Source organism: Rattus norvegicus, chromosome 17 (genome assembly GCF_036323735.1).
Source record: "Rattus norvegicus strain BN/NHsdMcwi chromosome 17, GRCr8, whole genome shotgun sequence".
Classification (NCBI taxonomy): Eukaryota; Metazoa; Chordata; class Mammalia; order Rodentia; family Muridae; genus Rattus; species Rattus norvegicus.
This window is the reverse complement of record NC_086035.1, coordinates 54,951,143-54,962,568: the sequence shown is the minus strand read 5'-3', so window position 1 is coordinate 54,962,568 and position 11,426 is coordinate 54,951,143.

Sequence of the window (11,426 nt, the reverse complement as noted above, 5' to 3'; positions counted from 1 at the left end):
GCAATATAGAAGTCCTGACTCCATCTTTCTGCCCAGCCAGTGGCTGTATGGCAATTCTTCATTATCAATTGAAGCCACCTGGGGGCAGGGACCCTCAGGTCTGTCAGTGTGGCTTTTGGGGAGCCAAAATATAATAAAGCATTAGAACCAATCTTAACACAATAGAATTTGGATTAAAAGAAAATTTTTAGGTTTTGGATTTGCAGAGTCCCAAACGAAATCTATTCAAATGCTTTCTGTTTGGGGATTATCTGCATTTTAAAGCCACAAGCTATATAACCAAAATGAGAGCATTTTTTTTTTCGACTAAAAAAGAAAAAAAAAAGGTTTCTAACTGGGTCAGAGCAAGTAGTTAAAAATATTTTATAATTCCTTTATGTGTTGTTCAGGCCTACTACTCTTACCTAAAATTTGTAGTACCATACTCAAAAAATAATAGACCAAGTGAGACAACTTACTTAAGAGAAACTTTTACACTGAGGAATCATTACTAATCTGAAAAACTTTCTTCTAAAGGAAAATATAAAATATTAAGCCAAGATGAAGAGAAAAGGTTTAAAACTGTTATTTATACTAGAATAGCTTCCATGCATTGTTTGCCTTGACTTCCTTTTGACCCTTATCTATAGCCTGAGCATATTTTGAAATTGGTATTAGTACACAGGTTGATTGCTGTATCCATGACAAATGGAAAAGAAACATTATAATGAAACAAAATACCTTTCCTATGCAAACTGCCACGTCAAGAAAGATAATCAAAGTCAGCTCATCGGAGAAGCTGATTTATACTTTTCCTTGCAAATTTCAGATACGAGATTTTTCTCACCTTCTGGGCAACATTGACATTTTACAAGTTATACTACTATAAAATATGATTTTGAAAGACATACTATTTAGAAATCATGGGGTTTTTTTGTCTTATTTTGGACAAGACCAGTGTTGAAACCTAAATTCCTACAAATAGGTTAGGTAGACTGATGCAATCATGAGCAGCTATGCGGATGCTTATTGCTTGTCCTGGGACACCTTTGTTCATGCCAGGAGCTGTCACTGTGTGGATGCAAATGAATTATTTTCTGAATGTAGAAAGTGGAGAAAAGCAAAGGACATCTTTCGGTTTCTTTAACCTTGAGGGAATAGGACAAATCTGGTTTGGCATCTCTCGAAGGAAAAAAATATCTTGACATGTACATAGAGCTCCTGGAGAAAGCTAAATATCCATTGGCAAGAAAGGGTCAGATTCTGAATATATCTGAATAATTTGTCTAGCATGAAAATGCCTACTCATGGCAGGCTGCTAACCAGGATATAAATCATACTGCTTGCCATGTGCAGCACATGGGCACAGAGAAAGACCACAGCTCATCCAGTGATATGACTTTATGAAACATATGTAGATAAATTTAAACAATGCTTTTAAGAACTGTGTTTAATCCAATTCTGAGCTCAAAGCTAAGTGGATAGGGCTACATCTATAATAAAAACTGAACATTCCTCTGAGATTTGTGCAGACAAGCAATGGATCAACTTGAGTGTGTTAAAGAAATACACATGATTCTCAAAGTCACCATTGGCTGGTGTAAAATCTGGAACCTATTCTAATTGCTAATATTCTCTTGGAGGTACAAGGTACAAGGCTGTCTTGGAGGGAATGGTCTCAGACTTACAATTTGGAAGAAATTGTTCCTCCCAAATCATTTCTTTTTCTCAAATGCTATATTTCACTAAATGGGCCTGATGCAGAGACTAGAATTCCTTTGCTATCAGATTAGTTTTTCCTTAAATCTTTAGCACCGACACACAATTTGAATATCTTCAATCTCCTATTATAATATGCTAACCTCTCCCACTATTTCCTTCCCTGTACCTCTAAACTTTTTTCTATTTTCATGTATTGTCTCCATTGCTTTCTTTTTTCTTTATTATTACATATATGCATGTATACATACATACATACATACATACTTACATACACACATATAAATGCACCTTGGTGAGTCTATTTAGAGTGCTAATATGTATATATTTTTCAGGCTGACCATTTTGTAACCCTGTCAAGAGTTTCATCCTAGGGAAGATTGATTATCTCTTCTCAGCAGTCATTTATTGACTGTAGCTCTTCATCTAGGGCAGGGCCTTGTGGGACTTCTGCAGTTGACACTGGCATTTCAGTTGGTGTTATTATTGTTCAGGTTGGTCTTGTTGAAGCAACTATACTACTGAGACTTCATGACTGCAGCTTCTGTCCTATATGGATGATCCAGTTTCACAGGAGACTTCTTAGTTCTCTGACTTTTACAATCTTCATGACAATTCTTCCATGATAAGACTTAAGTGTGTGCGTTCTATTGGAGTTGTATCAATTGAGGCTGAGAACCCCATGGCCTGTTATTCTTTGCAGTTTGACTTTCTTTAAAGGTCTCTGCTGCCAAAACAAGCTTCTTTTATGAGAAGTGAAGCCTGTTCTTACTTTGTGTATAAGAATAAATGTTTACAATACAGAAAAAATGCCACTGGTTTAGGAAAATATCATTTCTCCTCCAGGTTCTATGGCCTCATTAGCAACCGGTAGTTCTCTAGATTTATTATATTACATAGATTTCCTTCTATTGAGAAGATGTTAAGTCTAACAATACAGCTGCTGGTTACCTTCTAGATATAAGTGTAACTATTAACCTCCCACAATATCTTGTCACGCTGGTAATAGTTGTGGTTCATAGGACAATTAAGTAGGCCTACTGATTGCTTTTCTCCCTCAGAAGTTTACATAGAAACTTATGTTATTGTAGCAGCTAGTCATCAGGAAGGAGGTTTCCAGATCAGTTCCAGCTCAATTCTTTCAAGTCATGTGTTAGAAGTGGGACAGTGTCTTCAGGCCTCTAATCTAATCAAAAGCAACTCAAAAGCTGTTTGTTACCAGTAATAGTTGTATCACTATTGCATAAGTTATCACATCTTATCTGTTAGGTCAACACTGAAGTGTGCAGGGTCCAGTGGTATTAAAGGTAGGCAATACAAAGGAAGTTTGTAGGTATTTTGGGTAATTTTTGTTATATTTCTTAGCCCACTTTTATTTGAGTTGTTTATTTTCTTTTATCTTTTCAACATTTTATTTTATTTTTTATTAATTCCTTTTGTATTAATTATTTTATTTATTTACATCCCAAATGTTGCCTCATTCCTGGTCCCCCTTGAAGAGTTCTTCCTCCTATCCCCCTCCTCTTCACCTCTGAGAGGGTGCCTTCTAGGCATCCCACCCTCCCTGGGGCACCAAGTCTCTACAGGATTAGGCATCCTTTCCCACTGAGGCCAAACAAGACAGTCTACATATGTGCTGGGAGCTTAGTCTCTAGGAGTTCCCAGGAGTTCAGGTTAGTTGACACTGTTTGTCATTCTATGGGGTTGCCATCCCCTTTATTTCCTTCAATCCTTCCCCTAACTTTTCCACAGGGGTTCCCGACCTCAGTCCAAAGGTTGGCTGTAAGCATCTGCATCTGTCTCAGATAGTTGATGGTAGAGCTTCTCAGAGGACAGCCATGCTAGACAAGTTTTTTTCTTAATGTTTATCTTTTGAGTTCTTTGCATAGTCTACACACTAATTTTTGGTTCTGTAATAATTGATAAACCTTTGATGATATATTGATATAATAGTGGCACACAAAAGTTATGGGAATAACCAACCACTATTTGAATGAATTTAAGGTCAGTCCATGAGATAGTACTCATGTTTGATATGACTTGGGTGACCAAGAAACTGAGACTAGACAGAACATGGACCTAGGGGGAAAAACAGATACTACTGTCCTGCTAAAATAATGTAGAGATAAAATGACCCTTAATATTTGGTTATAGTCATAAATCGGTGGCTTGCTCAGCCATCATCACAGAGCTTTCCTCCTGCTGTTGATGGGAGCAAATAGAGATCTACATATGGACAACATGTAGATGGTGAAAGATATTGAAATACTGTTTTAAATGGGATGTCTCCATTAAATCCTTCCTCTCAGGGTTGAAGAAACTCTATTGAAGAGCAGGTTAAAAAAAAAGTGCAAGAGCCAGTGAGAATGGAGGACACAAAGGAAACAAGGCCTTTTAGATACCATGGGTATAAACACACACACACACACACACATACACACACACACACACACACACACACACACACACACACGCACGCACACTTAAAGATAGACCCCATACCCAGCAGCAGCAGATAGCCAACACAAAGTGAACTCAATGTTATTTTTGGAGAGTTTTGTCTCATAATAATTTTTCTTGGATATTTTTTAACTTAAAAATCTTTTATAGTATCTGATTAAGGGATTTTAAGGAGATTTTCTGTTTTTGTCAGTGTGTGTGTGTGTGTGTGTGTGTGTGTGTGTGTGTGTGTTTCTGTGTCTATATGAGTTTTGTGTGCTTTTTCTTTGACTAATTTGTTTGTTTTTCCCTATTGTATTTTTTAAGTGTCTAGTCAAAGTTTTCTAGTCAAAAAAGAGAAAGACAGGGTGTGGATTTGGGTAGAAGAGAAAGTGGGAAGAATCTGAAAGGAGTTGGGAATAGATGGGAAACTATGATCAAAATATGTATGAAAAATATCTTCCTATTTTTCTATTTATTTAAAATAGATTTTTTTCCCACACAATAAATCCTAGTTATAGTTTCTCCTTCCTCTATTCAACTCAATTCTTACCCTCCTCCCCTTTCCTCTGGATCCATTGCCTTTCTGTGAGAGTGGGAAAAGAAGAGTTATTAAAAGAGAGGACACACATGACAACATAAAATATATTGAGTGAAAGCAAAATCTATCACATGAAAACTGGACAAGACAATTTAAAAGAAGAAAAAGAGCCCCAAGATCAGCCACAAGAATCAGAGACTCACTCATTCAAATACTCAGAAGTCACATAAATACACTAAGCTTATAGCTATAATATGTGTGTAGAGGAGTTGGTATAGACCCATTTGTGGGCCTGTGCTTGCTGTTCCAGTGTCTGTGAGTTTATATAAGCCTTGATTACCTGAAAAAGTCTATTTCAATAACAAGTAAAATTACTTTAAAAATAACTGGAAAATGTTTCTTTTATTTTGTGGGGCATGTTTTCATGTGGTTGACTATTCCCTTCCTTATATAGAAACTTTGTAGTTTCATGAGATCCCATCTACCAGTCATTGTTTCCTGAGTTAATGAACTTCTATTCAGAAAGTCCATACCTGTGTGTAGAAATAAGTTGCATGATGTCCCCTACTTTTTCTACTAGCAATTTCAAGGTTTCAGCTTTTATTTTGAGGGGATTAATCTATTTGGGGTTGAGTTTGGGGCAGGGTAGGAGGTAAGGATCTGTATTCATTTTTTTATATCTTTTTCAACAATTAGGTTAAGTGTAGGTGGTAGAATTGCATCTGGGTTATCTGTTCTGTTCCAATGTCTCTTTCTTTCTTGCTTGCTACTTGCTTTCTTGCTTGCTTGCTTGCTTGCTTGCTTGCTTTTCTTTTCTTTTCTTTTCTTTTCTTTTCTTTCTATTTACTTATTTTCACACTCTAGATTTTATTCCCCTCCCAGTCCACAGCTGAGTGTTCTACTTCCCTTACCTACTCTTTGCCACCCCTGCACTCCACCCATCTGCTGTACACAAGGATGTCCCTAACACATCCACCCCACCAGATCTCTAAACTTCCTGGGGCCTCCAGCCTCTTGGGGGTTAGGTACATCTTCTCTGACTGAACCCAGACCCAGGAGTGCTCTGTTGTATATGTGTTGGAGGCTTCATCTCAGCTGGTGTATGCTGCCTGGCTGTTGATCTAGTGTCTAAGAGATCTCAGGGGTCCAGGATAATTGAGACTGCTGGTCCTCCTCCAGGGTTGCCCTCCTCTTAGCTTCTCCAAGCTTTTCCCTAACCAGAGAGGTCAGCAGTTTCTGTTCATTGGTTGGGTGCACATATCTGCATCTGAATTTTTCAGCTGCTTGTTGGGTCTTTTGGAGAGCAGTCATAGTAGGTCCCTTTTTGTGAATGCCCCATAGCTTCAGTAATTGTGTCAGGTCCTGGGGCTTCCCTTTGAGCTGGATCCCACTTTGGGCCTGTCACTGGACCTTCTTTTCCTCAGGCTCTTCTCCATTTCCGTCTCTGAATTTCTTTCAGATAAGAAGAATTATGGATCACAGTTTGGCTATGGGATAGCAACCCCATCCTTCATTTGATGCCCTGTCTATCTGCTAGAGGTGGATTCAACAAGTTCTCTCTCTCCACTCTAGGGCTTTTCATCTAGGGTCCTGAGAGTGTCTCACTTCCCTCTGGTACATTCTAGAGTGTCCTCCCAACCTCCTTCCTCCAGAGGTCTCCTGTTTCCATTCTTTCTGCTGGCCCTCAGGGTTTCAGTTCTTTTCCCCCATCCAATACCAGATCATGTTCCCCTCTCCACCCAATCACATCCTCTTTCCCTCCTCTGAACCGCGCCCTCCCCACAAGTGGTTGCTTTCTACTCCCTCACAAGTGGAACTGAGGCATCCTCACTTGGGTCTTTCCAACTTGTTGACCTTTCTGAGTTCTGTAGACTGTATCTTGGTTATTCTGTACTTTTTTTTTTTTTTTTTGGTGGCGGGCGTATTATCCACATATTAATGAGAACATACTGTGCATGTCCTTTTGGGTCTGAGTTACCTCACTCAGGATGACATTTTCTAGTTCCATCTGTTTCTCTGCAAAACTCAGGATGTCCTTGTTCTTAATAGCTGAGTAGTATTCCATTGTGTAAATGAACCACATTTTGTGTATCCATTCTTCTGTCGTGGAACATCTGGGTTGTTTCCAGCTTCTGGCTATCACAAATAAGGCCACTATGAAAAGAGTGGAGCACGTTCCCCTGTGGCATGGTGGGGCATGTTTGGGGTATATTCCCAAGAGTGGTATTACTGGGTCTTCAGGTAGGTCTATTTCCAATTTTCTGATGAACCTCCAAATTGATTTCCAGAGTAGTTGTACCAGTTGGCAATCCACAAGCAATTGAAGAGTGTTCTTTTTTCTCCATACCCTCACCAACATGTATTGTCACCTGAGGTTTTGATCTTAACCATTCTGACTGGTATAAGGTGGAATCTTAGGATAGTTTTGATTTGCATTTCTGATCACTAAGGACTTTGAACATTTTTAGGTGCTTCTCAGTCATTCAATATTTTCTATTGTGAATTCTAGGTTTAGTTCTACACTCAACTTTTTGATTGGATTGTTTGACTTTTTAGTTGTAAGCTTCTTGAGTTCTTTATATATTTTGGATATTAGCCCTCTATTAGATGTGGGGTTAGTGAAGACTTTTCCAAATCTGTAGGATGCCAATTTGTCTTATTAACTATGTTCTTTGCCTTATAGAAGTTTTCCAGTTTCACAAGGTCCCATTTATCAATTCTTGATTTTAGAGCACAAGCCACTGGAGTTCTTTTAATAAATTTCCCCCTGTGCCAATGAGCTCAAGGCTCTTTCCCACTTTCTCTTCTATTAGATTCAGTGTATCTGGTTTTATGTTGAGGTCTTTAATCCATTTGGACTTAGCTTTGTGCATGGTGACAACTATAGGTCTATTTTCATTTTTCTACATACAGAGAGCCAGTTAGACCAGCACCATTTATTGAAGATGCTTTCTTTTTCCATTATATATTTTTTGGCTTCTTTGACAAAGATCAAGTGTGCATAATTGGGTGGTTTTATTTCTGGGTCTTTGATTCTATTCCAATGATCAACCTGTCTGTCTCTGTACCAATACCATGCGGTTTTTATCACTATTGCTCTGTAGTAGAGCTTGAGGTCAGGGATGGTTCATTTGTTATTTATACATAGGAGGGCTACTATTTTTCTTGATTTTATATCCAGTTACTTTTCTGAAGGTGGTTAACAGCTATAGGAGCTCCCTGGTAGAATTTTTGACTTATATATCTCCAAATAATAATAGTTTGAGTTATTGTTTTCTAATTTGTATCCTGTTAATCACCTTCAGTTGTCTTACTGGTCTATTTAGAACTGTAAGTACTATATTCAGTAGATATGGAGAGAGTGAGCAGACTTGTCTTGTTTATGATTTGTCATGATTTTTATTATTTCTTCTTGCCCAAAGTTTTGGAAATTAGTTTGCTCTTGATTCCAATGCCTTATGTATATTATTAATTAATTTGGAACCTGACCAATTTGTTAATTATAGATTCTTTAACATTGCAAACTTTCCATTAGGATTGCTTTTATTATATTCCATAGATTTTTTAATATTGTGTTTTATTTACATTCAATTGCAGGATTTTTTCCCATAATTTTTAAATTTACTTTATATCCTGATCACAGTCCCCTTCATCTTCTCATCCCAGGACCATCCTTACAAATCCCTTGGCCCACTGACCCCTCACCTTTTTCTCAGAGAAGGGGAGTTCTCATTAGGTACCACACCACCATGGGACAGTCCCAGAAGGACTAGGCACATCCTCTCCCACTGAGGTCCAACCAGGCAGTCCAAGAACAGGTAAGAGGATCCAATGGCAGGGAAAAGAAGCCAAGACAGCCCACTCCACTTGTTAGGGAACCCTAAGTATAAAGCTGCACATTTGCTACAAATGTGTAGGGGTCTAGGTCCAGCTCCTGAATTCTGCCTGGTTGGTGTTTCCCGTAGTCTCTTGGTGAGACTTTCCACTGAGCTTTTTATTTGCTTATTTCACATATTATTTGCAGCATATTTCAGTTTTGTTTATCTAATATATTTTTATATAATATATTTTAAGGTATTTCTTTACTTTTCAATTTATGAGACTGAATGAGTTTCTGTTTATTGTGTGCTTACGAGAGATCCAAGAGGCCTAAGTGGATGTCAGATTCTTCAGAATTGGAGTTACAGATAGATGTGATCTATCATGTGAGTGCTGGAAACCAAGCTGCAGTTCTCTGCAAGAGCAGCAAGTAAACTTAAATAATGATCTCTCTTATTAGCTCCTTGAATTTTTTTTTATAATTTAAGGTGCCTTTATTATTTCATTCAGCTTTTTTGCTATTATTCTCTTTCATTATGTTCATAGTTTTTTTTTTAGTTTCTTGAGTGTAAATACAGTTATTCTTTGGAATTATTTGTCAGAAAGTTCTTCTAAATCATTCTAATTATGAGTCTACTAAAAGATTGCAAATTTCAGTAAAGTTATATTTGTATTGTCTTTATTTCTATACTAAGACATGCACATCTAGGGTTAGTTTGTTGGCTGAAATTTTCTCTTTCTTCTCTCTCTCTCTCTCTCTCTCTCTTCCTTTCATTCTTTCCCTCCCTCTCTCTTCTTTGTTCTTTAAGTGGAGGTATTTACAAGGTTCAGAAGAAGACTAAGTTGCAATAGGCTTGAGGTGTAACTTCCCTTTATGGGACTGGTATTCAAGGACACAGGTTGTACCCCTAGTTTTCCACAGACAATCAGCAATTGTTCTGGGTTAGCTTAAGCCTCTGGTCAGTGTTTCTAGCTTCTATTGTGAGTTGTGAAAATCCGAATAACTCTATGCTTTACTCAGGGTCTTGGTTTAGGCATGTCATTTCCATTAGGTAAACTAAACTATTGAGGCATAGATTAGTCTACATATTTTTAACACAGTTTTCCTGTTCCTCAGCACAATGTTTAGCACCAAAAAAGGAAATCAGTATATATAGAACAAACATATGAATAAATGATGAAGAAAATCAGAGCCCGATTTGGCTTGCCTTTGCGTCAGAAGATCAGTTTTTGGGAAAAGAATCCATGTGTACATTTAATTAGTTTTCTTTTAAAAGGATATGATTTTTATTGAACTCTTAATGTAATTAATTTGCAATTCCATAATCCACTTGAAATTAGTACCTGGTCATGTTAGGCAGCAGCCAGCAGGTTAAGAGTAGAACCTACATTCTCTTGAATAAGTTTACTCAAGCTTATATTGGTCACAAATGCTTTCCCCCAAAACTATTCCAGTCACCCTTTATTTTAGATCCCCATTACTAGAATTTCATCCTTTTAAGTTTTTGGAAACAAAAATGTCACTTTCCTTTAAAGTTTATACTTCACTTTAATGACTAGTTTTCATATCAATACTGCAGCTTGTTCCTTATAGATATATGCACTTGTTTTGCTCATTTTAAATAAATCTTGATATCAGTTATCTCTGCTATCTAGAGAATTAGGCATTTAGAAGTTTAGTTTATGACTAGCAGTATTCTAAAATTTTTCTTCCCATCACAACCAGAGCCATTCTGGATTCAGCCATATTTTCACCTACATCTCTACCTTACGCTCATTCTCATTACAATGTCCCTCAACCACACAACACTTTCAACCAAGTATTTTTCCCACTTCTTGAAATGGTCACCTTGTACTCTGTTCTAGATCCTCATCTACCTACAAACATTCTAGATTAATTTTAAAATCTAGATTAATTTACAAAACTCTCAATGTGCTGTGTCTGGGCTTTCTAAACAAACATAACCATAAACATTGCGGTAGTGGCTCACCAATGGTCCACAATGGTCCTGCAGTTGTGCTTTGAATGTTTCTCATAGTTTTGTCAACAGCCATTGGCCCTTAGCAAGTCTTCATCATGACTCTAATCAACATGAAATACAGTCTTCGCTAGCATTATGCACAGATAATTTAGTGTTAACGGTATCTAGGAAGTGAAAAGACACTATAGCAGTAGACTCCTCGACTACTACCCTCTTCCTGTGATCACAACTGTCAACTCTTTTCCTACTGAAGTCACGGAGTGAATGTTTTCTCTGCTGAAAGGGATAGCCTCTTTCAAAACTTCCAATTATGAAAATAATATATTCTTTCTCTTTCTTATCTGTACTTTTTTAGTCCAACAAATCCCTGTTCATTTTATTCCTGCCTTTTAATGAACTTAGGAAGCTAGCTGGAGACAGGATCTATAGGATGGGTATCCTGAGCTGTATCAGAATTCCTTCAATGCCATTTCACCAGTACTCTCTTTAGACTTGTGATTCCTTTCCCTTAGCATCCTTACATCCTTAGGTACTTGGCAATCTTCAGACACGTTACCATCATTATCTCCTTCATTACTTCAGGACACTATCTCTAGTATCCATACTTTAACTCAAAGTACTCAAGGCACTGAAATCTATAAACATGCCCAAATTCCTTAAACTGACTTGGCTTTGCAGGCTTTTTGGCACTCCACTCCTGAATTAGCAAAGGGTGGACAATGAGGTATATGCTTTTAGAATGGCATTTTCCCTTTGAGTTGTAACTTCTCTTTTATTCAAACTTCCAGAAAGGTGTCTAACAGTATGTTTGGTGTTGCCGTAATTATTAAATAATGGGATCTTTTATCCTGCACTAGTGCTGGCACCATAGGGCCACATGGCATCTGCAGGATACTTTCATCTCAGTCAACAAAGAGTCTCGCCCGCTAAACTCCATTCCATCTCAC